The sequence below is a fragment of the Odocoileus virginianus genome, chromosome 10 (genome assembly GCF_023699985.2).
Source record: "Odocoileus virginianus isolate 20LAN1187 ecotype Illinois chromosome 10, Ovbor_1.2, whole genome shotgun sequence".
Classification (NCBI taxonomy): Eukaryota; Metazoa; Chordata; class Mammalia; order Artiodactyla; family Cervidae; genus Odocoileus; species Odocoileus virginianus.
In genome coordinates this window covers 12761805-12788595 of record NC_069683.1, presented here as the reverse complement: position 1 = coordinate 12788595, position 26791 = coordinate 12761805, and the positions used below count along the sequence as shown (strand labels likewise).

At 39.0% G+C, this 26791-nt stretch overlaps 1 protein-coding gene across 2 annotated transcripts in view; it reads left to right on the top strand.

The window, feature by feature from the left end:
* CSTPP1 (centriolar satellite-associated tubulin polyglutamylase complex regulator 1) overlaps positions 1-26791 on the top strand; it is a 205163-nt gene that overhangs the window by 24748 nt on the left and 153624 nt on the right. The gene's annotated exons all lie outside the window — the stretch shown is intronic.

Below are 26791 nucleotides of genomic sequence, written 5' to 3'. Positions count from 1 at the left end.
GAACTAAAAAGTCTCTTGATGAAAGTGAAAGAGGAGAGTGAAAAGTTGGCTTAAAGCTCAACGTTCAGAAAACTAAGAAGATCATGGCATCCGGTACCATCATCTCATGGGAAATAGATGGGGAGACAGTGGAAACAGTGTCAGACTTAATTTTGGGGGGCTCCAAAATCACTGCAGATGGTGATTGCAGCCATGAAATTAAAAGATGCTTACTCCTTAGAAGGAAAGTTATGACCAACATAGACAGCATATTAAAAAGCAGAGACATTACTTTGCCAACAAAGGTCCATCTAGTCAAGGCTATGGTTTTTCCAGTGGTCATGTATGGATGTGAGAGTTGCACTGTGAAGAAAGCTGAGCACCGAAGAATTGGTGCTTTTGAACTGTGGTGTTGGAGAAGACTCTTGAGAGTCCCTTGGACTGCAAGAAGATCCAACCAGTCCATCCTAAAGGAGATGAGTCCTGGGTGTTCATTGGAAGGACTGATGCTGAAGCTGAAACTCCGGTACTTTGACCACCTCATGCGAAGAGTTGACTCATTGGAAAAGACCCTGATGCTGGGAGGGATTAGGGGCAGGAGGAGAAGGGGATGATAGAGGGTGAGATGGCTGGATGGCCTCACCGACTTGATGGGCATGAGTTTGAGTAAACTGGGAATTGGTGCTGGACAGGGAGGCCTGGCGTGCTGCAATTCATGGGGTCGCAAAGAGTCGGACACGACTGAGCGACTGAACTGAACCGAACCGAGCACCATATATGTGCATCTTTACTGTAGTTTCGACGATACAGTGATTGTCAGTTTGCTTATTTGTCTCCTTAAGGACAAGGAGCATAGTTCTATTTGTTTTCATTTTCCCAGTGCTCAGCATATTCTAGGTTTTCTATAAAATGTTTAAATGAATGAATAAATGAATGAAGCATGAACAAATATTATGTTAAATTTAAATGGATTAGACTATCACCTAAATATAAATATTTGATACTTGTGTAGTACTTTATTGTTTAAAGTACATTTAACTATATTGTAGTACTATATTGTTATAAAGTACATTTAGGTATATTATCTTATTTGTTAACCTATGAAGAGAGTGTGATTAATATTTCTTTTTTATAAATCTGATATTACAGACAGTAAAGTAAAATTAAAACATTTAGGAAAAGAATAAATGAGAAAATTTAGAAATTAACAATATGTGGATCCTTTGCAAACATTTATCATATACAAGGTACAAAGAAGTTTTTGGTTAATAAAAGGCAGAAATTATATATATTGCATCCTCAAGCTATAATACTGTAAAATTAGAGATAATGAAAGTATAATTTAAAAGTACCCAACCACAAGGATAATTTAAAAATTACTTTCCTTTATTACTGGGTTAGGAAATAAATTTGAGAAATAACAATAAACTATTTTTAACTGCAGCACCATTAAAATCTATGACATTTACTAAAGCAATGCTCAGAGGAAAAGTTACTGCTATAAATATTTAAATTAATAAGACATAAAAACATAACTAAGTTTATACTTAAAGACTTTAGAAAAGGAGCAAAGTAGCAAACCAAAGAAAGTATAAGATAAAATTAAATAATAAAACACCGTACACAAATTGATTTTTTTTGAGCTTTCGAAAACAAGTAGTTCAAAAAAAAAACCAAGTAGTTCAATTACAAAGTTTGTCATTAACTCAGAAGAAACTGCCATTTCTTTTTTACTGACAGTTTTATGGATGTATAATTTGCATACAACAAAAATCACCTATTATAAGGGTAAGATTTAATAAGCTTTGATGTATATATATTAATATATAGCCATGTAGTCATCACCTCAGTTATGATACATAACATTATCATCACCTGAAAGTTTCCTTATGGCCTGCTCCTATGTTGAAGCCTTGATCCCCATTGTGATGGTATTTAGAGGTGAGGCCATTGGCAGGTAATTGGATCATAAGATGGAGCCTTCATTATGGGATTATATTGGGTTGGCCAAAAAGTTCATCCAGGTTTTTACGTAACATTGTATGAAAAACTCAAACTTTTTGGTCAACCCAATACAGACAGACTCAAGAGAGAGAATTTCTGTTTTCACCACCTGAGGAGGAAAGTGGCCGTCTGCAAACCAGGAAAGCTCCTTGGCAGTGTATACAGAAGCTGAACCTGCTCATCACCTATGGTCTAGTCATGTACTCCAGGGCACAGAACCAGCTGAAAATGCAGACATGAGTTTACTAAATTTTGGCACCAGGGACCAGTTTCATGGAAGACAGTTTTTCCACAGACTGAGGGTGGGGGTAAGGTGGTTTGGGGATGATTCAAGCACATTACATTTATTGTGTATTTTATTCCTTTTATTATTATATCAGCTCCACCTCAGATCATCAGGAATTAGATCTCTGAGGTTGGGGCCCCTGTGCTAATAAAAGACTTATACTAGGGTGTTCATAGTGATACCATTCATAATAGACCCAAACTAGAAACTGAAAAAATGCTGTTAGCAGGAAATTGATAAATAAATTAAGGGCACAACAGAGGACAGAAATGGTATGGACCTAACAGAAGCAGAAGATACTAAGAAGAGGTGGCAATAGTACACAGAAGAACTGTACAAAAAAGATCTTCATGACCTGGATAACCACAGTGGTGTGATCATTCACCTAGAGCCAGACGTCCTGGAATGTGAAGTCAAGTGGGCCTTAAGAAATATCACTGCAAACAAAGCTAGTGGAGGTGACAGGATTCCAGCTGAACTATTTCAAATCCTAAAATATGATGCTGTTAAAATGTTGCACTCAATATGCCAGCAAATTTGGAAAAGTCAGCAGTGGCCACAGGACTGGAAAAAGTCAGTTTTCATTCCAATCCCAGAAAAGGTAGTGCCAAAGAATATTCAAACTACCGCACAATTGCACTCATTTCACAGCCTAGAAAGGTCATGCTCAAAATCCTTCAAGCTAGGCGTCAACAGTATGTGAACCAAGAACTTCCAAATGTACAAGCTGAACTTAGAAAAGGTAGAGGAACCAGAGATCAAATTGCCAACATCCATTGGATCATAGAAAAAGCAAGAGAATTCCAGAAAAACATCTGCTTCATTGACTATGCTAAAGCCTTTGACCGTGGGTCACAACAAACTGTGGAAAATTCTTCTTTTGTGTGTGGAAACTTCTTAAAGAGATAGGAATATCAGACCACCTGACCTGCCTCCTGAGAAACCTATATGCAGGTCAAGAAGCAACAGTTAGAACCAGACACGGAACAACAGACTAGTTCCAAATTGGGAAAGGAGTATGTCAAGGCTGTATATTGTAACCCTGCTTATTTAATGTATATGCAGAATAGATCATGGGACATGCTGGGCTGGATGAATCACAAGCTGGTATCAAGATTGCCAGGAGAAATATCAATAATCTCATATATGCAGATGACACCACCCTAATAGCAGAAAGTGAAGAGGAACTAAAGAGCCTCTTGATAAAGGTGAAAGAGGAGAGTGAAAAAGCTGGCTTAAAATTCAACATTCAAAAAATGAAGATCATGGTATCTGGTCTCATCTCTTCGTGGCAGATAGATGGGGAAACAGTGGAAGACTTTATTATATTTTTGGACTCCAAATTCACTGCAGATGGTTACTGCAGCCATGAAATTAAAAGACACTTGTTCCTTGGAAGAAAATCTATAGGAAACCTAGACAGCATATTAAAAAGCAGAGACATTATGTTGTGACAAAGGTCTGTACAATCAAAACTATGGTTCTTCCAGTAGTCATGTATGGATGTGAGAGCTGAACCATAAGGATGGCTGAGCGCCAAAGAATTGATGCTTTTGAACTGTGGTTTTGGAGAAGACTCTTCAGAGTCCCTTGGTCTGCAAGGAGATCAAACCAATCAATCCTACTTCTGGGAATGTATCTTAAGGAAATAATTCAAAAGAGAAAATAAATTGTAAAAAATTTTTTATAGCCACATTATTTTTAATAAATAACTGGAAATAATACAGAAGCAAACTGAGGTAAGTTAATACAGTGGAATATTATATCACTAAGTAATTCCTAAGAAGACTTTGTGTGTGTGCGTCTGTACGTATGTGTGTGTAAAAGCATGTAGAAACAAACAACAGAAAAAAGTAGAACTCCAACATAAATCTGTGAATTTTAGTGAAGATGAGAAGGGACCATAGAGATATGTAACCTCTTGCTATTTTAAGATAGAGGAATTCTGTGTTTCAGTTCAGTTCAGTCACTCAGTCGTCCGACTCTTTGCGACCCCATGAACCGCAGCACACCAGGCCTCCCTGTCCATCACCAACTCCCGGAGTCCACCCAAACCCATGTCTATCGAGTCGGTGATGCCATCCAGCCATCTCATCCTCTGTTGTCCCCTTTTTCTCCTGCCCCCAATCCCTCCTAGGATCAGGGTCTTTTCAAATGAGTCAGCACTTCGCATGAGGTGGCCAAAGTATTGGAGTTTCAGCTTCAACATCAGTCCTTCCACTGAACACCCAGGACTCATCTCCTTTAGGATGGACTGGTTGGATCTCCTCGTAGTCCAAGGGACTCTCAAGAGTCTTCTCCAACACCACAGTTTGAAAGCATCAATTCTTTGGCACTCAGCTTTCCCTACAGTCCAACTCTCACATCCGTACATGACCCCTGGAAAAACCATAGTTGACTAGACAGACCTTTGTTGGCAAAGTAATGTCTCTGCTTTTTAATATGCTGTCTATGTTGGTCATAACTTTCCTTCTAAGGAGTAAGCATCTCTTAATTTCATGGCTGCAATCACCATCTGCAGTGATTTTGAAGCCCAGAAAAATAAAGTCAGCCACTGTTTCCCCATCTACTTGCCATGAAGTGATGGGACCGGATGCCATGATCTTAGTTTTCTGAATGTTGAGCTTTAAGCCAACTTTTTCACTCTCCTCTTTCACTTTCATCAAGAGGCTCTTTAGTTCTTCTTCACTTTCTGCCATAAGGGTGGTGTCATCTGCGTTTCTGAGGTTATTGATATTTCTCCCAGCAGTCTTGATTCCAGCTTGTGCTTCTTCCAGCCCAGCGTTTCTCATGATGTGCTCTGCATATAAGTTAAATAAGCAGAGTGACAATATACAGCCTTGACATACTCCTTTTCCTATTTGGAACCAGTCTGTTGTTCCATGTCCAGTTCTAACAGTTGCTTCCTGACCTGCATACAGGTTCCTCAAGAGGCAGGTCAGGTGGTCTGGTATTCCCATCTCTTTCAGAATTTTCCACAGTTTATTGTGATCCACACAGTCAAAGGCTTTGGCATAGTCAATAAAGCAGAATGTTTGTCTGCAATTCTCTTGCTTTTTCTATGATCCAGTTGTCCTCTGCCTTTTCTAAAACCAGCTTGAACATCTGGAAGTTCACGGTTCATGTATTGCTGAAGCCTGGGTTGGAGAATTTTAAGCATTACTTTCCTAGCGTGTGAGATGAGTACAATTGTGCGGTAGTTTGAGTATTCTTTGGCATTGCCTTTCAATGTTATAAAATGTAATAACAATGTTGATCTTCTAATTTTAAAAAAGTATTAAACTAGATGACCTTAATATGGTTGCTATCAGCTCCATGCTTTTACAGTCTCAAGAAAATGAACTTGAAAGTCAAGTTTGTTTGATCTTTTCCTTCTCTCTCTAGTGCCATTCAGATCTTTCTCCTTAGTTTAACATTTTCTTAAACTCGATCCGTTAATTAGGCACTCTACTGACTCATTTTGTTTTGGAAAGACAAAGTATAAATTCAGAGACGTAAAAAAAATGCAGTTATTTCATTCTCCATATCTATATTAACCGTTGCAAAAGCAAAATGTGCACTTATGCTTAATCAGGCTTCCAAACAGTGCTGGAGAGGAAAGCATCCTTCTCCCCCATAATCTAATGAGGAAATTCAGCTTGGAGGGAGGCTCAATACCTTGCATAATGCTCCATGGAGCAATCTATAAAACAGTGATTAGAAACCAGGGCTCATATAACAAGACCCTCTTGCTTATGCTGTTAGCCTGGGGGCCTCTCTGCGGAATGGCAATGCAGGGCTGGGATCAATTCAGTGTTTAAGAGCTGGACTAAAGGTCAGTTCAGCTTTCCTTGAAGTGTTGGATTATTTGAGCAACATAAACTTTCTGATAAGAGATTTCTGGAAGCAATTGCAGAAGTGTCATATGCCAGCAGCAGAAGGACCTGAACGGAATCTGACCCAGGTTGTCCACAGCGAAGGGGCCTTTAGCGAGGAGCTCTGCCGCCCCTCTGCTGCCCCTGGCTTCACGTGCTGCCCTTCTTTTGTTCATTTTCCTTTCTAGTGCGACATGTAGGACCGAAGGAAGTGGTCCTGTCATCAGTTCTGAATGAACAGACTGCCTCCTCAGTTAGTAAATGGAAAAATGAATTTTAAAATGTCTATACCAGTTCTGTGAAATACTAAGACAGTGATTTGTGATCTATTGTGCAACACACACACATACAAATCATGATATTTATGTTCACATTAATTAGTATTAATCATGGTCATTTAAAAACTTTTGAATATCTCTAAGAATTTCTCTAGAAATTATCCACTGTGATTCAGTGGGATATATTTACACTTATGAGATTAAATTTTAAAACTTTGCTTTACCATTTATAAACTATATGACCTTGGGCAATTTCCTCATTTGTAAAATGGAGAGAATAATTCCAACCTTATCTGATTCCTAGGTTGGTTGCAAGGTTCAATGAGATAATGTAAGTGAAAGTACTTAATAAAGTTTCAGGGGCATTACAAATCGAATTGTTCAGTTAAGAGTCAGGAAGACCTTACCCTGTGTACAACAGTGGTTCAGCATTGAAGGTAAGAGTACATTTCTTCAGATGCTAGGATGATGTCTGGAAACACGTCATGCTAGCCCAGCGTGCACTAACCTAAATTAATGGATAGACCAATGAGCTTTCTGACTGGTACATTCGTTTAATCTCTTCATTTATACTTTAGGGCAAACACATAGACGTTTTATGTTTACATTAGGTTTCTCTAAATAGAAAAACCTAAAACAACGTGATTTAAATGACTTAGAAGACTGAAGATAAGCAGTCCATGGCTGGTATGGTATGTTCCAAGTGTAATCAGGAGCTCAGGCTTCTGTCTTTTTACTCTGACATCCAACCATAGATTCCTTTTTTTTTTTTTTTTTTGCCTTATGATCCATGAGGACTGAAGTAGCTCTCTGTTCATTTCTGGGATGGACAAGGAACATCTTTCAGCTGAATCAGTTTCATTTAAATACTTTCTAAAAGACCCTCATAATATTGTGCTCACATTTTATGGCTTAATCACATAACGAAAGCCCAGTTGCAAGAGAAGCTGAAAAATATGATCTTTATGCCAGTGGCCATGTACCCAGGTAAAATTGGAGTATGTTTCTAAGGAGAAAAAGGTTACTGGAGTTCGCAACCAGCAGTCTCTGTCACAGCATTATATAAATATATGGATGTTTTGTTCATAAACTGTGCCCTCCCACCCCAACACTTATGTACACACACACAGACATGTACCTCACATTCACATAAGTGCTGCCTATTTTACTTTACTTGTTTCCTGGGTGAATTAGTCCACTTCAATTATCTTGTAGCTAGGAATCATATCAGTGCATGGTGATTGATGCCAGCTTTAGGAAAGTGACCAAAAGTTCAGTAAGTAAAAGGCTCTGTGGGTTTTTCCAAGACAGCCAGTTGGCCCATGGGATGACTTGACTTCTGTGTGCTCAGCACTATGCCTAATACTGCACAGTACACAGAAAGGGTGTAATTCTGACTTTTAGTCCTTTATTTGGTCTTAGTGAATGGAATCATCGTATTCCCAAATGCCCAAGAAAGGGAACCCAGAAATCATCCTAAATTCCCTCCCATCCTTTAACCTCTCACACCCAGTCAGTTACCAGCTGCTGTTGGTTTGATCTGTCATTTCCATTGTCACTTCCCTAATTCAGGCCTTTAATATCTCTGGCCTGTACTGTGTCAACAATTGCTCTCCTTGTTGTCTGTACCTCTAATCTTTCTCCCTCCAGTTCTTCCACGCTGCTGTCAAAGTGATCTTTCAGAAATAGTAATATGACTGTCACTCTCCAGCTCAAAATCCTTCTGTGGTTTCCTAAAATCTGTACTCTTAATAAAACCCTTTATGATGATGATGCTGTCCAGCTTTATCTCTTAGGAATAGTCAAGCTATTTGTTGCTTTCCAGATCTCCCATGCTTTTCACATCTTGATGCTTCTGCACATGCTGATGTGTCTGTGTTAAATATCCCTTCTCTGCTTGTTCACCTGGAAATTCTTTTACATTCTTTGAAACATTCTTTCTCCCAGACAGACATAGGCCTCTTTATCTTTACATTTTTTCCATTCCTCCTTTATAACAATTATCATACTGTGTTATCATCTTTGATTTGTATTTCTGCTTCTCCAGTCAATGTTAAATAATCTCCTTGAAGACAAGGACCATGCTTAGGTAAATTAACTAATTATTAAACAAAGGAATGTCTTTCAGTTGTATTATAATTTAGTTGAGGTTACTTACAGATGAAGTGAAACACTTTAAGTCAATATAAAATCAAGTGCTATGTAAAAAGTAATAGTTCAAGGTGAAAAAAAGAGATCACTGGGGGTTGGAGGAATGAGACAAGAGTCAAAGAGAATATATCTCCTTAGGAAGATAACAAGATAGTTTGGGCAGGGGAAACTGAAAATTCCAGGGACATATTTTTATATTTGGCAATGTTTGTGTAAAGCAATATTTCTAATGTCAAAGCATTACATTTTGAAAAATATAATAAGTAAATTTAAAAAGGAGAAAAAAACGAGAAAGGAAAAACCCTAGGAAATATAAGGGGGTATACACTGTATTGGAGCTTCCCAGGTGGCGCTAGTGGTAAAGAACCCGCCTGCCAGTGCAGGAGATATAAGAGATGTGGAATCAATCCCTGGGTCAGGAAGATCCCCTGGAGAAGGAAATGGCAACCAACCCACTCCAGTATTCTGACCTGGAGAATCCCATGAACAGAGGAGCCTGGCGGGCTACAGTCCATGGGATTGCAATGAGTTGGACTTAACTGAAGCAACTTAGCATGCATGCACATACACTGTATTGGTTTAAATTTGAACCCTCTTATTTATAAATGTCTTTAGTTCCTTTTTCTTTAGCCTTTTCTCATCTCTGAGGAAGTCAAAGTCCTATTGAATAAATGCTTTATGAATACTGTATCAGTTCTAAGATCCAGCATTGTCTCAGCCTGCAGTCTTTTTAGAATGTGTATATACCTTACAGTACTAATATGTTTATTATTTTTATATAATATATAAATATTAAATAAAAATATAAAAATACAATATATAATATAAATATATAATAATATTATTATATGTATGTTTACACACACATACTAGCTAACATATCCACACGTTCAAAAAATAAGGTTGGTACAAAAGTAATTGCCGTTTTGGACCTGAATTTTAAATCATTGTAACTAGGCTCAAACATATCTTTGTTAATCAAGATAGGAACCATTACAATCAACACATTTTTGCCAATGAGAAATAAATTTATTTATTCCTATAGTATAAAAAAATCCATGCTTTGGGATTCGATGAACTCTTGGAAAGCATTTTCTGCTTCCTGCTGGTTGTGGAAGTGTTTTCCCTGCAGAAAGTTGTCTAGATGCTTGAAGAAGTCACAGTAGATTGGTGAGAGGTCAGGTGAATAGGGCAGATGAGGCAAAACTTTGTAGCCCAGTTTGTTCAACTTTTGAAGTACTGGTTGTGCGCTGTGTGGGTAGGTATTGTCGTGGAGAAAAATTGGGCCTTTTCTGTTGACTGATGCGGGCTGCAGGCATTGCAACGTTCAGCGCATCTCATCGATTTGCTGAGTGTATTTCTTAGATGTAATGGACTGGGATTCAGACAGCTGCAGTGTATCAGAACAGCAGCAGACCACCAGACAGTGATCATGACCTTTTTTGGTGCACGTTTGGCTTTGGGAAGTGCTTTTTGGAGCTTCTTCTGTGTCCAGCCACTGAGCTGGCTGTTGCTGGTTGTCATATAAAATCCACTTTTTGTCGCGTGTCACAATTGTGCAAAATAAGAGAAGACAACACATCAAAAAGATCAGCTCATGAGGCACCCGCTTATCGAGCTTTTTTCACCTTTCCAATTTGCCTCAAATGCCAAACTTGGCAACTTCTTTAGTAATTGTAAGAGGATTAGCTTCAATGATTGCTCTCAATTGGTCACTGTCAACTTCCAATGGCTGGCCATCTTCAAGGCTCTCGTCTCCTTTGCAACACTTCTTGAACCACCACTGTACTGTATGTTCATTAGCAGTTCCTGGGCCAAATGCATTGTTGATGTTGTGAGTTGTCTCCGCTGCTTCACTACCCGTTTTGAACGCAAATTTAAAAATTGCTCTAATTTGCTTTTTGTCTAACATCATTGCTGTAGTCTAAAATAAACAGCAAGTAATAAATCATAACCAAAAAAAAATCCTCTGAGAAATGCACATTAAAATGATGTATAACCTAACCACATTTATTTAAGAATGAATTCCAACGTCAAATGGCAAAATCCAACAATGCAAAACCACAATTACTTTTGCACCAACCAAATAGCAAGGCATACTTTGAGAGGAGTTGTTCTCACCCTGCCATATTTCACCTCTTTCACCCTCTCTTCTTATGTTGTGTGAACAACTGCATTTATTTTTTTCAACCAGCTCTTTTAATCCATTTGATATGGTTATGTTTTGATTCTCCAATTTTCTAGTATTGTTGAGCTCTGCCATTTACCCTCCTCCAAAATAGCTTCCTTCTTTACTTTCTCTAGAATACTTTCTTTTTCTGCCTTTTTATCATAAAGGCATGTAATAATTTGCCTCATCTGGTTTTCTTCATGTTAAAGGTTCAGTATAATTCAGTAATCTGATTATCAATACTTTGATTATCTTTCAGCCTAGCATTATATTAAAGAAAGTTAAAGGGCTTCTTTGGTGGTCCAGTGGCTAAGACTCCATGCTCCCAATGCAGGGAGTCCAGGTTTGATCCCTGGTCAAGGAACTAGTTCCCACATGTCACAACTAAGGGTTTGCATGCCTCAGCTAAGGGTACCGAATGCCTCAGTGCAGGTCAAAGATCTGGCATACCACAGCTAAGACCTGGCACAGCCCAATAAATAAATAATAAATGTAAAGAAAGTTAATACTTTATTAAATTTATTATCACTTATTATAGGACAAAAACAATTTTTTGTAATCCTGTATTATGATTAGTACCAGAGGCCTAAATGGACTGTTAATAGGATAAAAGGAGCCTGGCTAATATCATCTGACTACTCCTTTTGTATGTTTTCTTATGTATTTATTTATGGCTGTGCTGGGTCTTCCTTGCTGCGCGGGCTGTCCTTGTGGTTCGTGGGCTTTCGTGGCAGTGGCTTTTCTTGTCGAGCACAGACTCTAGGCCTGCAGGCTTCAGTGGTGACAGCACGTGGGCTCAGTGGTTGAGGCCCCTGGGCTCTAGAGCCCAGGCTCAACAGCTGTGGCACGCGGTCTTAGTTGCTCCCCAGCATGTAGGGTTTTCCCCAGCCAGGGATCGAACCCATGTCTCCTGCACTGGTGTGCGTGGGCCTGTTTAGTCACTCAGTCGTGTCAAGCTCTTTGCGACCGATGGACTGTAGCCCACCAGGCTCCTCTGTCCATGGGATTTTTCAGGCAAGAATACTAGAGGAGCTTGCCATCTCCTCCTCCAGGGGATCTTCTTGACCCAGGGATCAAACCCATGTCTCCATTGGCAGGCGAACTCTTTACCACTGAGTCACCAGGGAAGCCCATATCATTTGACTATTGCTTTTAAAAAGTTAGGTACTTTCAGGGAGTTTGAAAAAAATATTTGAAAATAATTCCGTTATTAGCATGATTTATTTTGTTTGCTTTGTACAAAGAAAGCAAAGAAATCACACTTTGGCAGTGTGATTATGGATAGAAATATGGAGAACTTAAGGGATGCATTTGAGCAAGCCCAAGAACTTTCTGTCACTGAATCAAGGGCAAAAAGAAAGAAGAATGACTTCAATTTCCGTATCTGTAAAATGATTGGAGTTGCGTGATAAGACCTTAAAGTCCTTTAACTCCTAAGCTTACATGATTCAGGAGCAGTGGTGAGAATAGCGATGCAGAGACTGGCTTCTGATTCAAGAACAGAAAGAGAGGCCAGTGGGACGGTCTGTGGAAGGACATAAGTGATTTCAGGTCCTGGCGAAGAGGAGTAGTGTGTTCAGTGAAAGCTGAGAAGGACAAGAACTATCAGGTTGGGATTTGGTAGCTCATCATTATGAAAGAAAACTGACCATGTGCTTCCATGAAGAGAGATTTGGGTTCTGTTTGTTTTTTTTACTTTAACATGTAGGCCCTAAATCCTCAGAGGAGCTATAGATGAGCCTTTGGAAGTTCTTGAATGTTCTAAAATTGTTTACATGTTAAATTATATCCATTTTTCTTTGAGAAAGCATTTGCAGCTTTAATTAGATTCTTACCACAACCTAACAAAAAGCCGCTCACTCTTAAAAAAAAGTGAATGACTTAAAATGATTAAAACAGAAAGAGTACTACACTTCAGTGGACATGCAGTGGATGAGTATGGTCATTGTAACATTTTCAGAATAAACTGGGTTTCAGTCACAAGAGACACAGAAGTAAGGGCTGCGAAAAATGTTTTAAAAATAGAGAGGAATTTGCCCATTAGATAGCTTTTAGTTTTGGCTTGCCATTGTTAGCTGTGTGACCTTGGGCAAGGGAATTACCTTCGAAAACCTCAATTTTCTCTGCTGTGTAATGGAGATAATAAATATCTACCTTAAATGGTGACTGTGAAGATTAAATGAGATAATGCATAGTAGCATTAGTATGGTGTGTCAGTATTTGGTAAACCTCTCCCCTCACAAGGTTTTAAGTTTTCTACATTTATTTTAAGGCCCTTATTGTGGATTTCACTTGGAAGGGCTGGTTCTCAGTCAGTCCATCTTCAGAGAACTGCTCAGTGATGCTAACACTCAAGAAGATCATATCTTACTAAGTGGTTAGTCTAGAGGCTCTTTCCAATGCAGATTGGCGAGCTGGGTGTATAAAAGTCACACACTGGACTTGTTGCCTGGCAGCACGTGTCCCTGAGTGGTGGTACATGGCTTGCATTGTAATGCCGTCAGTGCAGGGGCCAGCTGGCTGGACATGTACTGCCTCATGGGCCGGGGCCTCCATTCCTCAACAGCACAGCAGCCGCCCCCAGGGTTAACAGAAAATGACAAACCAGGCAGGGATGAGGGAGGCGCCAGCAGAACAGCGGGATGTCCTTTGATTTGCTTCTGTTATTTGCATGTCTTTCTTGTGATGTCTGTGAAATGTTCAGAATGACAAAGTTTTTAAAAGACCTGCTGACTCCGCCTGAAAAATGTGAAAAACCTCCCGTTTAGAGACCCATTATGTCCAGCTAGCCTGCATTTTCTATATCTTTTCCTTCATTTTTTATTAATGCAAACATTTGCATGGAGACAGAACCTTTGTTTCTTAAAGAGTTCATCTGCTCCTGCTGCTTACTGGCCCTGCCATGCAAGCGCACAACAGAACCTTTGTTACGCTTTCAGCAAAGCTGTTTATGAACGGTGGCTTACTGAGGACTGCTTCCTGTGCTGTGTGCTTCCATTTTGTCTAAAAGAGAAAAAGAAAATAGTTCTTGGGAGTGAAAAGAATTTGGACTTTTCTTCTATTCACGTCTTGAATGTTGAAATGACAAGTAGCCCCCAAATTTGTGGAGGAACTGGTAATTGCATCGAATGCATTTTTTTTTTCACTTTACCTTGAACATAATGAGGCTCTTAGTAACAATAAAAGGAACAAGTGCTTTCTCCCTGGAATAGAGGGACAGAACAGTAAAAAGGCAATGGAAAGAAGGGTTGAGAGCAGGACAAAAGTGGCTTCCTGTAAGAACCCTAACATTGCTGCAGAATGTGTTTTGGCACTTAGTGATGCCCACCTGGGGGGCACAGTCCTGAACCGGTTGAGTTGAATGAAGAATAGCACCACAGTTTATAAATAGTGATTCAAGTTATGGATTCATTCAGTAAATATTTGAATGACTGGTATGTGGAAGACTCTGAATGACCCAGAGTATTATAGGGGGTAGAAGATAAATGAGTTATGGTTACCTCTCTGTTTTTAAGGAGCAAGAAGTCTTAACAAAGGAGGTAACACATATGTAACAGAAATAACTCTATATCAAAGTAGAAAGTGCCATTGGAAATATTTAAAATTGGTATTTAGGGAGTTCAGGAAAAGGAAGACTGCTTCTGGCTCAGAGAGAATTTGAGAAAGCTTCCTGGCCAGGTGGCATTTGAGTTGAGCCCAGCAGGAAAGGTAGGCTTGGACATTGCAACATTCCAACATTCCATTAGTCATTTGAGTTACGAGTCAAAAATTATGTGGCTGAAGTTGAATAGATCCAAAGCCTGTTTTTATAGGGTGCTTTGGTGTTTTACACCATTAATTTAGGTGATATGTTAAGTGCTGGCATGAATTTTCTATGTAAATTAATCTAGGGCCTCTCTGTCTAGCCTATACTGTTCTAGCCATTCATTGCATATGACTTTTTCTGCCCTTTGACCTAGGCTTCTAGGCATCTATAAATATCTATGTTATAACAAAAATAGAAACTCAGAGCGATTATTGAGCATTATTACAGCCTTATCCCATAAGCACGGTGTAGACATAGTTCTGAGTGGGGATTTGACATGTGAGACTGTCATTTGAAAAAGAATCCCACCTTCATACAGAAGCAGCATCACTCAGAAGAGAGAGGATTGGGAATTCTAAGCCCATGAGTTTTCAGCTACCTTAAATTAGAACTCCTCTGTGTCTTTCTGCCACTAGATTAAATGAGACCCTGTTGCTGTTTTGTGAGTTGTTGCGAGTGCGAACTAATTTTTATGAAATAGTTTGAATATAAAATGCCAAGTAATCGATGTTATTGCATTTGTACCTTGTTGCATTAATGTAACTGATCTGTATATTCATAGTCCAATTGCATATTACCAAACATAACTGCTGATAATGTGTCAATGAGTGGTTTGCCCAAAACGCTACAACCTTTGATGACTCTATGTAGCACAATTAATTTTCACCCTATAACGTTAATGCTTTCCTGCCTGATGTGACATTATAAATGGCACATGACTTGTTCCCTGTTTGTCAATTTATAGGTTGTTTGTGTTTTCTGGAAAATGGTATTGTGAATGTTTATGGAGTTGATCTGATAACTCTACTGCTCTATGAATAGCTGATTTTGCAAAGCTATCATGATGACAGTTATTATTTGACTTCTTCATAAGCATAGATCATAACTATAGGAAACTTAAGTGCTACTTTAGATTTCTCTGCATTTGGGCAGTGAATTTTGTTATGGTCAGTTAGGCGAGCACTTCACATTGGGACCTCTGTAAAAGCCTCCTTTTTCTGGCACTTGAAATTATAAGACTCCAACGTACTAATTCTGTATAATGAGATTTAGGCTGGAAACACTGAAGCAGTATGATTTAAGTACTTAGCCTTTTGACATTCACACCCCCTGCCAACAAAGCCACCAGTTTTAGGAAGGAAAAGGGAAGAGGGGAAGATTAATGGTTGACTGGAAACTGAATGTCAAGGCACTGAGCTCTGCCCAGCTGTTAGCTTTCTCAGCTCTTTCATTTGTCGAGGGAAGTAAGCTTCAGTTTTTCGTCCTCTGGTTTAAAGAAAGATCTTTAGTCCCCACTTGTTTTCTGGTTGTCACAGGTGATGTTGACATATGTGTAGTGTCTTGTTTGCTCCTGGCTTATCTTTTAGTATTTGAGCTTCACTAGCTGTATCGCAGCACTGGGCTTCCCAGGTGGTACTAGCGGTCAAGAACCTGCCTGCCAATGCAGGAGACATGAGAGACTCAGGTTCGATCCCTGGATTGGACGATCCCCTGGAGGAGGGCATGGCAACCCACTCCAGTGTTCTTGCCTGGAGAATCCTGATGGGTAGAGGAGCCTGGTGGGCTGCAGTCCCTGGGGTGTCAAAGAGTCAGACACGACTAAAGTAACTTAGCACATATGCACACATAGCAGCAGTGCCCAAAGGCAAAGGATTAGTTGTGTCTGTTTATAACTATCAGTGTAAAAGATCTTTCCTTAACCTGGACATTTGTTCTTAGAAAATTCCATTTGATATATATGCTGCATAGCTCTTTGAGGGCTGCAGATTCAAATCCTGTCTCTGCCACTTACCAGCCCGTTGACCTTTAGGAAAATTACATGTCTGAGTCTTCCTTCTGTCACCTCTGAAATGGAAATAAAAGTATCCATCTCATAGGATTGCTGTAAGTAGTAAATGAATTAATACCTGTACAATGCTTAGAATACTGCCTTGCATGCAGAGCTTAATAAATGTTGACTGTCATTTTATTATATTTATAGGTTTAGCTACCATTAAGCAAATCTGTAGTGATCAAGAGCTAGTAAAAGAGGGAGGCCTCCTGCATTTATATAAAGGATATTTCTCAGGCTATTGATCTGCAAGGTGTGACTTATTTACAGTTTTTTTCTGGAGGTCCAAAAGGTCCATCTAGTCAAAGCTATGGTTTTTCCAGTAGTCATGTATGGGTGTGAGAGTTGGACTGTAGAGAAAGCTGAGCACCAAAGAATTGATGCTTTTGAACTGTGGTGTTGGAGAAGACTCTTGAGAGTCCCTTGGACTGCAAGGAGATCCAACCAGTCCATCCTAAAGCAGATCAGTCCTGAATATTCATTGGAAGGACTGATGCTGAAGCTGAAACTCCAGTACTCTGAGCACCTGATGCAAAGAACTGACTCACTGGAAAAGACCGTGATGCTGGAAAAGTTTGAAGGCGGGAGGAAAAGGGGACGACAGAGGATGAGATGACTGGATGGCATCACCAACTCGATGGACATGAGTTTGAGCAAGCTCCGGGCGTTGGTGATGTACCGGGAGGCCTGGGGTGCTGCAGTCCACTGGGTCGCAAAGAGTTGGACACGACTGAGCGAACTGAACTGAACTGAAAGTTAAACTTGACATACCACTGTTTTATATTCAGAGCTAGTAAAGGCTTGATTTGGGGTTAACGCTTTTACTTTATTTTTCTTTCTTGCAAGTTTTAAATCTCTTTTTGTATTATACTGACTATGTTAATTGTGAACTCATAATTTTGGTAAGGAACATAACTAGCTTAAATTAAATATCATATCAGAGAAAAATATAGAGTAATAGGTTTATACACTTGGAGTACAGAAGGCCTGTTTGAATAAGACACAAAGCACAAAGTATACAGATATTAATAAATACTGCTGACAATATCAGCATTTTAAATTTCTGTGATGAAATTTAATGAATGATACCATAAACAAATGATAAGAAAACCCCTAAGATAGGTGTATATTTGCACATACAGATAATTAGAAAAGCCTCCAAATCAAAAAGAAGAAAAAAGATAACCAGAGAGGAAAATGGGCAAAGGATGTTAGCAGATTACGCACTCAGTATGCCAGCAAACTTGGAAAAGTCAGCGGTGGCCACAGCACTGGAGAAAGTCAGTGTTCATTCCAATCCCAAAGAAGGGCAATGCCAAAGAATGTTCAAACTACCATACAGTTACACTTCTTTCACATGCTAGCAAGCTCATACTCAAAATCCTTCAAGCTAGGCTTCAACAGTACTTGAACCAAGAACTTCCACATGTACACTATGGATTTAGAAAATGCAGAGGAACCAGAGGTCAAATTGCCAACATCTGTTGGATCACAGAAAAAGCAAGAGAATACCAGAAAGATATCTACTTCTCCTTCACTGACTACACTAATGCCTTTGACTGTGTGGATCACAACAAACCATGGAAAATTCTTAAAGAGATGGGAATACCAGACCACCTGACCTGCCTCCTGAGAAACCTGTATGTAGGTCGACAAGCAACAGAACGGTACATGGAGCAACTGGTTGGACTGGTTCCAAATTGGGAAAGGAGTACGTCAAGACTGTATATTGTCACCCTCCTTACTTAACTTATATGCAGAGTACATCATGAGAAATGCCGGGCTGGATGAATCACAAGCTGGAATCAAGATTGCAGAGAGAAATATCAATAACCTGAGATATTTAGATGACACCACCCTAACAGCGGAAAGTGAAAAGGAACTAAGCCTCTTGATGAAGGTGAAGGAGTAGAATGAAAAAGCTGGCTTAAAACTCAACATTCAAAAAACTAAGATCATGCCATTTGGTCCAATCACTTCATGGCATATAGATGGGGAAACAATGGAAATAGTGAAAGACTACTGGGCTCCAAAATCACTGCAGATGGTGACTGCAGCCATGAAATTAAAAGACACTTGCTCCTTGGAAGAAAAGCTGTAGGCAACCTAGACAGCATATTAAAAACCTGAGACATTACTTTGCTGACAAAGGTCTGTATAGTCAAAGCTATGGTTTTTCCAGCTGTCATGTATGACAACAACAACAATTCACAGAAGAGAAATACAAATGACCGTGAAAATATGCTTAACTTAATTAAATAAGAAGACTAAAATACTGAAACAACAGTGAGAAACTATTTTATAACTGTTAAATTGGCAAAATCATGAAGTCAGTGAAAACAGTCATAGTGAAAACAGATATTCTTATGGTGGGGAGGAGTATAAGTCGAAACACACTTTGTAAAGCAACTTTGTATGTCTAGTGAGCCTGACGATGTGGAGAGAAGGAACTTCTTATTCACTGTTGTTATTATTGTAAGTTGGTACCGCAGTTATGGAAATCAGTATGGAGTTCCTCAAAAAATTAAAACTAGAACCACTACCATAAAATCTGAAGAACTGATGAGCGCCAAAGAATTGATTGGTGTGGTGCTTTTGAAATGTGTGGTGAATTGTGAATTGTGTGGTGTGGTAAATTGTGTGGTGAATTGTGTGTGAATTGTGTGGTGCTGTAGCAGCTTCTTGAGAGTCCCTTGAACAGCAAGGAGATCAGACCAGTCCTAAAGGAAATCAACCCTGAATATTCATTGGAAGGACTGATGCTTAAGCTGAAGCTCCAATACTTTGGCCATCTGATATGAAGAGCCGAATCACTGGAAAAGATCCTGATGCTGGGAAAGATTAAGGACAGGAATAGAAGGGGGCAACAGAGGATAAAATGGTTGGATGACATCACTGACTCAATGGACATGAGTTTGAGCAAACTCTGGGAGATAGTGAAGGACAGGGAAGCCTAGAGTGCTTTAGTGCTTGGGGCTGCAAAGAGTCAGACACAACTTAGCAGCTGAACAACAACACCATAAGATCCAGCAATTCCTTTTCTGGGAATATATCAAAGGAAACAAGAGCACTAAATGGAAAAGATTCCTACACCCCTATGTTCACAACAACATGTTTACAATAATTTGGATAAGGAAACAACCTACGTGTCCATTGAATGAATGGATAAAGAAGTTGTGCAAAAAATACATACACACACACTGTGGAATATTATTCAGCCACAAAAACGAGGAAATCTCACCATTTGCAACAACATGGATGGACCTTGAAGACATTTTGCTAAGTGAAATAAATCATAAAGTAGGCTTACACCATAGATTATGCTAAAATCTCTCCCTTTAAATAGACTTAAATAAAATAGGTAGACACTATGATCTCAGTTATATGTGGAATCTAAATGACTCCACCAGACTCTGGAAAAGAGATCAGACATGTGATTGCCAGAGGCAGAGGGTTGGGAGAGAGAGAGGAGGAGGAAGGTGGGGGTGATGCTGGGGCAGAGTGAAGATTTCCAGTAATAAGGTAAATGAATACTGGGGATGTTAAATACAGCATGATGACTATTGTTAACACTGCTGTATGATATATGGAAAAGTTGTTAAAAGAGTAAATCCTAAGAGCTTTTACCCAAGAAGAAATATTTCTTTTTTTTTTTCTTTTCATTTTATGTATATTAGAAGATGGATGTTAGCTTAACCTACTATGATAACCATTTCATAATATATGTATAAATCAAGCCATTGTGCTGTATCCTTTAAACTTACACAGTAATGTATGTCAATTCTTTCTCAATAAAACTGAAAAATAAAACCCATGAGGATATGTGCATCCTATCAGATGTCAATTTCATTGTGGCTCAGCTGGTAAAGAATCCGCCTGCAATATGGGAGACCTGGGTTTGATCCCTGGGTTGGGAAGTCCCCTGGAGAATGGAAAGGCTACCCGCTCCAGTATTCTGGCCTGGAGAATTCCATGGACTGTATAGTCCATGAGGCCGCAACGAGTGAGACCCGACTGAGTGCCTTTCACTTTCACCTTAAGAAAAACTCTTGCACATGTGCACAGGGAGACAAGTATGGGAATGCTCAGCCAGCAATTTGCTGTAGGGAATGTGTGGGGACAGCCTGAGTATTCATCAATAGAAGTACATTGGCAAATAAGTTGGTACCACATCATTTCATAAAAGATTTCCAAACATGGTCAAGTGAAAAGAGTTAGGTACAGAAAAGTATATGTCATTTACTTAAAAACAAAACCAAGTTCACAAACTGTGTACTTCTGTATTTTTTAGATATGCATACCAAACTGATTGGGAACTGGGATTGGTTTTTAACTTTTTCTATATTGTTTGGGTCTTTCAAAATAATTAAATATATAATTATAAATAATAAACATTTTAAAAAATTTAAAGACCATGACAGTACTTTGTCTGGTTAACCAAATGAAGTTTCTTTTCTAGTATTAACAGTGGAGAGCCAGCATTTTCTAGACAATGCATTGTAAAATGGGACACATTGTAGGTTCTTGACTTTTTCTTTTCTTTTTTTTTTTTTTGCCTTTGAGAGCTAGGGTTGAGATGGAAAGGCATGGGCTTTGGAGTCAAATCTTAAGTTTCAATTCTAACTCAGTCATTTTTTAAGACTGAGCAGGTTTCTTAACCTCTCTGAGCTTCAAAAAAAAGTGTATTACCTACCTCACTGGGTTGTATAAGTATTCCATGTGCTAGTTTTCCTCATTTCCCCATCTCCTGTGGTCAAAGGAAATTGGTCTAGTGTGGTCTGAGATCAAAGATAGTCTTGTATGGGTGATAAAATATTTTACCAGAGCGTACTGTATCCCTGGATGAGAACATACCAGTAAAGATGGAGAATGTGAATGATTAATTTTAGAGGTTTAACTTTTTAAACCATTAAGCTATCTATTTATATTTTACAAGATCAAATATTGTATCATGTTAGTGATCTAGAAATGATATTAAACTTGAAGCTTCTAAACAGTTTACATGACAGGTTGTTGGTTAATAAGGTTACTTTTCTAATCTCAGAGAATAGCCTTAATTTAATTCAGCACTTATTTGTTCCAACCAGCATCTGAGTCTCAAAAGGACTCTGACAAGGGAGAAGAAAATCAGATATAAATGTGGATATATATATATGCTTTGCTTTTCACTTACACTGCTATTGCTCTTATATCTAGTAATATCTTATATTGTAATTCATGTGAATGTTTTCTAGTGAAACTTGTTTATTCTAGTCCAGGGACTCTGTGTAAAATAATAATCATATAATAAAATGAGTGTATCCCCTCAAGCAAAAATTTCCAAGTGGGCCCCTTACCATTTAATTGCAAAATAAACAGTTAATACTTTGATGGTATTTATGCTTGGGAAGAGAGTAAAACGAAATCGTTTTGGATTTTCCCATATAAATTAGAGTCTCCTGAGTAATTAGCAGTTAATAAGTGAATGCCTCCTACAAGTTTGAAGGCTATAGCTGAAGTGAGTCTAAATAATGTGTATTATCATATGTGTAGAGTTTTATGTAGCTCAGTAATCCTTGAAGATAATCTGTAAACATCTTTGGTTAGATGGGCAGACTTTAAATAAGTGAGCAGGGACTATGGTAGATTGATGTCTTGGGGTTTGTTAGTGTTGAAACCCATTGCTTTGTGAGTTGCGATATCTGAAAGGGATGTACAGTAACAACTATCATAATAACAATAATGAACATAAATACAGTAAGTTTATTGCATACTTACTGTGTGCCCCAGTGCTATGCTAAGATTATTATTGTGTGTGTTGTATTGTGTGTTAGTTGCTCAGCCGTGTCTGACTTTCTGCAACCCCATGGACTGTAGCCTGCCAGGCTTCTCTGTCCACGGGATTCTCCAGGCAAGAATACTGGAATGGGGTGCCATTCCCTTCTCCAGGGGATCTTTCTGACCCAGAGATCAAACCCAGGTCTCCCACACTGGAGGCAGATTCTTTACTGCCTGAGCCACCAGGGAAGCCCCTAAGATTACTACATAAGTTATTTTATTTACTCCCCACTACAACCTTAAGTGGTAGGCATTAGTCCCCAATTTTACAGAAAAGGGCAGAGAAATTAGGTAACTTGCTTCAAGTCACACAGCTAATAAGTACCAAAGCTAGAAATTAAATCCAGTTCAGCCTGACTCCAGAGCCTATGTTCTTAACCGTTGCAGTGAATCGCTATATTGTTTTGATCTATAAAATCAGAATGTAGCAGTAGTAACACAATCATTAATATGTCATCTTTTGTATGTATCTGATATTTTCTAAAGAGGCTTCCTTGCTCCTTGCAAGGAAGTTAGTAAGTGAATGTTATGTGCTTAGTCGCTCAGTCGTGTCTGACTCTTTGTGACCCCATGACTATAAACCCCCCAGGCTCCTCTCTCCATGGGATTCTCCAGGCAAGAATACTGGAGTGGGTTGCCATTCCCTTCTCTAGGGGATCTTCCCAGCCCAGGGATCAAACCCAGGTCTCCTACATTGCAGAGAGATTCTTGACCATCTGAGCCACCAGGGAAGCCCTTTTCTAAAGAAACAGTTTATTAGGCATAGTCTTCATGTCATACTCATGTCACAGCAAGCTTGACTGTGGTATCTGGAGATTAAGTGATCAGCAGGAGGTGATTCAACGGAGAACCAAAAAGTTTCTGATCCACAATTGCTTTCACTCACACGGTTCATATGAAGATCATACCATGCTTACTTAGACTTTACTCAGCCATTTCAGTGCAGTGTGTTGAAGGTTTAAGTGCTTATCTTAGACCGCGATGCTATCTTGAGCAAGACATGGATCCTTGGGCCTTACTGTGGATTTCAGAACAATAGAGCCTATTAGCTCACGTTAGAAAACTTAATCCTGGCCTTGTGAAAAATCACAGCAAAGCAGAAGAGGAAAAGTCAATCTGAAATGTTTTTCCTTCTCCAAGAGGGCAGCTAAGGTGCCCAGATATCTCTGCCCTCCAGGGATGCAGGTGTGCAGTTTTTATTCTTTAATCATTCACATAAATTAAAGCCTATTCCTTTGCATTTTAAAAATAATATGAAATGACACCCTCCATGTTTTATTGCCAGACAAGAGCTTTGAACTTCTGTCTTACTGATGTTTGATAAAGTGCAAGGATTTTCCAGGGTTGGGTGGTACCCTTAACCACAGAAGGTAACTTGGGACTGGTAGGAGCTGCACGTGGGGGAAACGACCAGTGAGAAAGCAACTAGAGAGGAGGACTCTGTGCACTAGGCTTGTGTGAACGCCTCAGAGGAGCATCCTCCTGCCTCTGCTGACTCTTCTCAATTCCTTCACTTCACCCGCGGGTGAAAAGAGCACTCGGTCTTTCTGTTTCTACTTTCCGAGCTAGGGGTGGGTGGGGTGAAGACTTTGTGGTGGGCAGGTTCTTTGTAAGAAACTTTGGAACCGGGGACGTGTTCTAACGTCACACAAATGCCGATTGGCATGCACACCTGTGCAGGTGGGGACAGGGTAAACACACACACACACTCACATGAATTCACATGGACACAGGTGGACCACACCTCTCAGATGATTTTACTATCAACATGCACCCCCTTCTTTCTTTTGTGCTCCATGTAAAATGAAGATCATATCTATTATAAAGCTTTTATAAAGTGTCAGTGATGCGGCAGTGTGGTATACAGTGTTAAGAGCGTGGGTTCTTGGTAGGACATACCTTGGCTTGAGTCTTGGCTTCTGTTCTTAGTAGCTGTGTGATCTTGAGAAAGGTACGTTATAAATCTCCATTCTCCCTTTTGTATATTGGAAACATGATCAAAATATCTATCGAAGGATTGTTATGAAGATGAAATAAAATAATGCATGTGAAACAATCAGCACAGTTTCTGGCTAGCTGTGCTAATGGTTATTCGGTGAGTTGCACAGGTGCTCAAAATTGGTAGAGCTGTTATTGTTATCATCATTATTATGTGTAATATTAAGTTCTAAATATCTGATTGGTAGCTGAATATTAAATAGGTACAGTCCTTTATTTATATTTGTTTTCTTTTTTCCTTTACCTGCTTGCTCCCCATCCCCCGTTTTTCCCGCCCTTGGTGCAAAGTCTGTTTTCCAGAAAATTCCTCCCTTTTTTGAGGAAAACAAAAGTACTTTGATTCTAACTGCTCTGAAAACATTTCTCCCTTAAAGGGCTTTCACATTGACTTTTAGTCCCTGGAGCTAAGATGGAGAAGAAGAAGCAGGATTTGCTTCTAAGTAGAGCTCTTTCATTTCTGCTGTCAAAAAACAAAACAAAAACCAAAACAAAAAATCCCCTAATCTTTTGTAGTAGCCTTAGGTAGTTCCAAGTCATAAAAGCCTATAAATAGTCCAAGGAAGGAATATTTTTGTAAGATAAGGATAAGTGGGTGGAATAAGGGAAGGAGAATACAGAGGTGAAAGTATAGCTGATTTTAATGTTAATTTGGCCACGCCTCCCCAGTTTCATATATACTTAATTATAAAACAATTAATGCCAGAATTGTCTGTTGTTGTTGTTGTGCCGTGAGACTTGCAGGACCTTAGTTCCTCAACCAGGGATTGAACCCAGGGCTAATGGTAGTGGAAGCACTGAATCCTAACCACTGGACCACCAGGGAAGTCCCAAGACATTCTCATGTATTATCTCACGACTTCGCTGTCAGTTTTGGCGATTTCTTAGTGAAATAGTTTTCCAGTTGGATGAACTGTTGATGAAGCACGGGTTTTGTTTTCACATCTTTTTGTGGGGTCGGAGTTGGAGAATGTTTGCAGTAGCTGATAGTTGTTAACTTTGGGAAGCACTCATATCGAGAGAGTAAGTCATGGAATGTAAACATGTCATTCATCCAGACTTTAGGCTGGTGTCAACATGGTGAAACTTTAGGTAACCACTGTCAAACAAAGACTGTCTTAAGTACATCTTGGGTAGATGAACTTATTTGCTTTACAAGTCTCACGAAACTACCAGGACTTTAGGAATGTTTTTTTTTGTTTGTTTGTTTGTTTTTTTAAGTATCTAATTTTACAAACTTTAGGTAATTCCCTCATATTTCCCTGAGGGATGAAAATAGGAAAGAGGCAAGTGTTCATCTTGGTAGCAACTTTGTGGAACTGTTTTGTGGCAGGATATTTGTTACTTTGGGGTTTTTTGTTCTTACTGCCCCAGATGAAAATTGTTTTGTTTGTTTTGCTTTTGAAAAAGAAAAAAATTGGATGGTAAATGGAAATACTGAATTGGAGGTTTACATGTGAAGTGTGCCAGGATACCACTGTTATAGCTAAAGACAAGACTCAGGGAAGGGGAACAAGCGTCTGGTGAGCACCTGCTATTAGAAGCTCTGCTGTATTACTGAAGCAGACCTCCAATAGCCCTTTGAGATCGACTTTTAATGAGACATATTATCAAGAAAACCAGGCATTGTGGTTTAAGAATAGTGATGATGTTATTATCCACATTTTACAGCGAGGATATAGGCTTGCAGACTAATTTGCCCAAGGTCGCACAGCTAGGAATTTGGTAGGGCTGAGGAGAGAACTCAGGTCTCTCAGAACTCCAAAGCCCAAGTTCTTAACCAGTGATTGTTAAACTTCAGGATACGTAAGCAACTTCAAGGGTACATGTTAAAATTACTGGGCTCCAATTAGAATTTTAAGATCACTAAGTCTGAGATAGTGCCAGGTTATGAATCTGTATTTTAATAGGGTGTCTCAGGCTATTCACATTAAGTTGATTAGCCATGTTTAGAGAAAGAATTAAATTCTGTTTCTTTCATTACTTATATGTGGCATCTAAAATATGATGCAAATGAACTTTATTTACAAAACAGAAACAGACGCACAGACATAGGTAACAAATTTATGGTTACCAACAGGGAAGGCATGGAGGGATAAATTAGGAGCGGGGGATTAGCAGATACAAACTACTATGTATAAAATAGATAAATAGGATTCTACTATATAGCACAGGAAACTATATTCAAGCTTTTGTAATAACTATAATGGAAAAGAATATGAAAAAGAACAAATGTATATATAACTGAATCATTTTCCTATACACCAGGAACTAACACAACATTGTAAATCAACTATATTTCAATTTAAAAATAAATACATAAAATTATGTTTCTTTCCACACTTGATAAAGAAGAAAACAGGTGCAGATTAAATAACTATCCAAGATTATGCTCTCAGAGTCATGGTTCCAACCCAGGTCTGTCTGATTCTAGTACTCATCACACCCTTTACTACAAGCCCATGATGAAGTCACACATCTGCTAGTCACAACAAATGTGGGAAACATGGTTTCTGATAAATCAGGCCACCCAGATTTCATGGTCTTATTATTTACCAAGATTAATAACTTTTAACATCTTTACTGAAATCTTCATGGTCCTTAAACTTTTTCAGTGACTT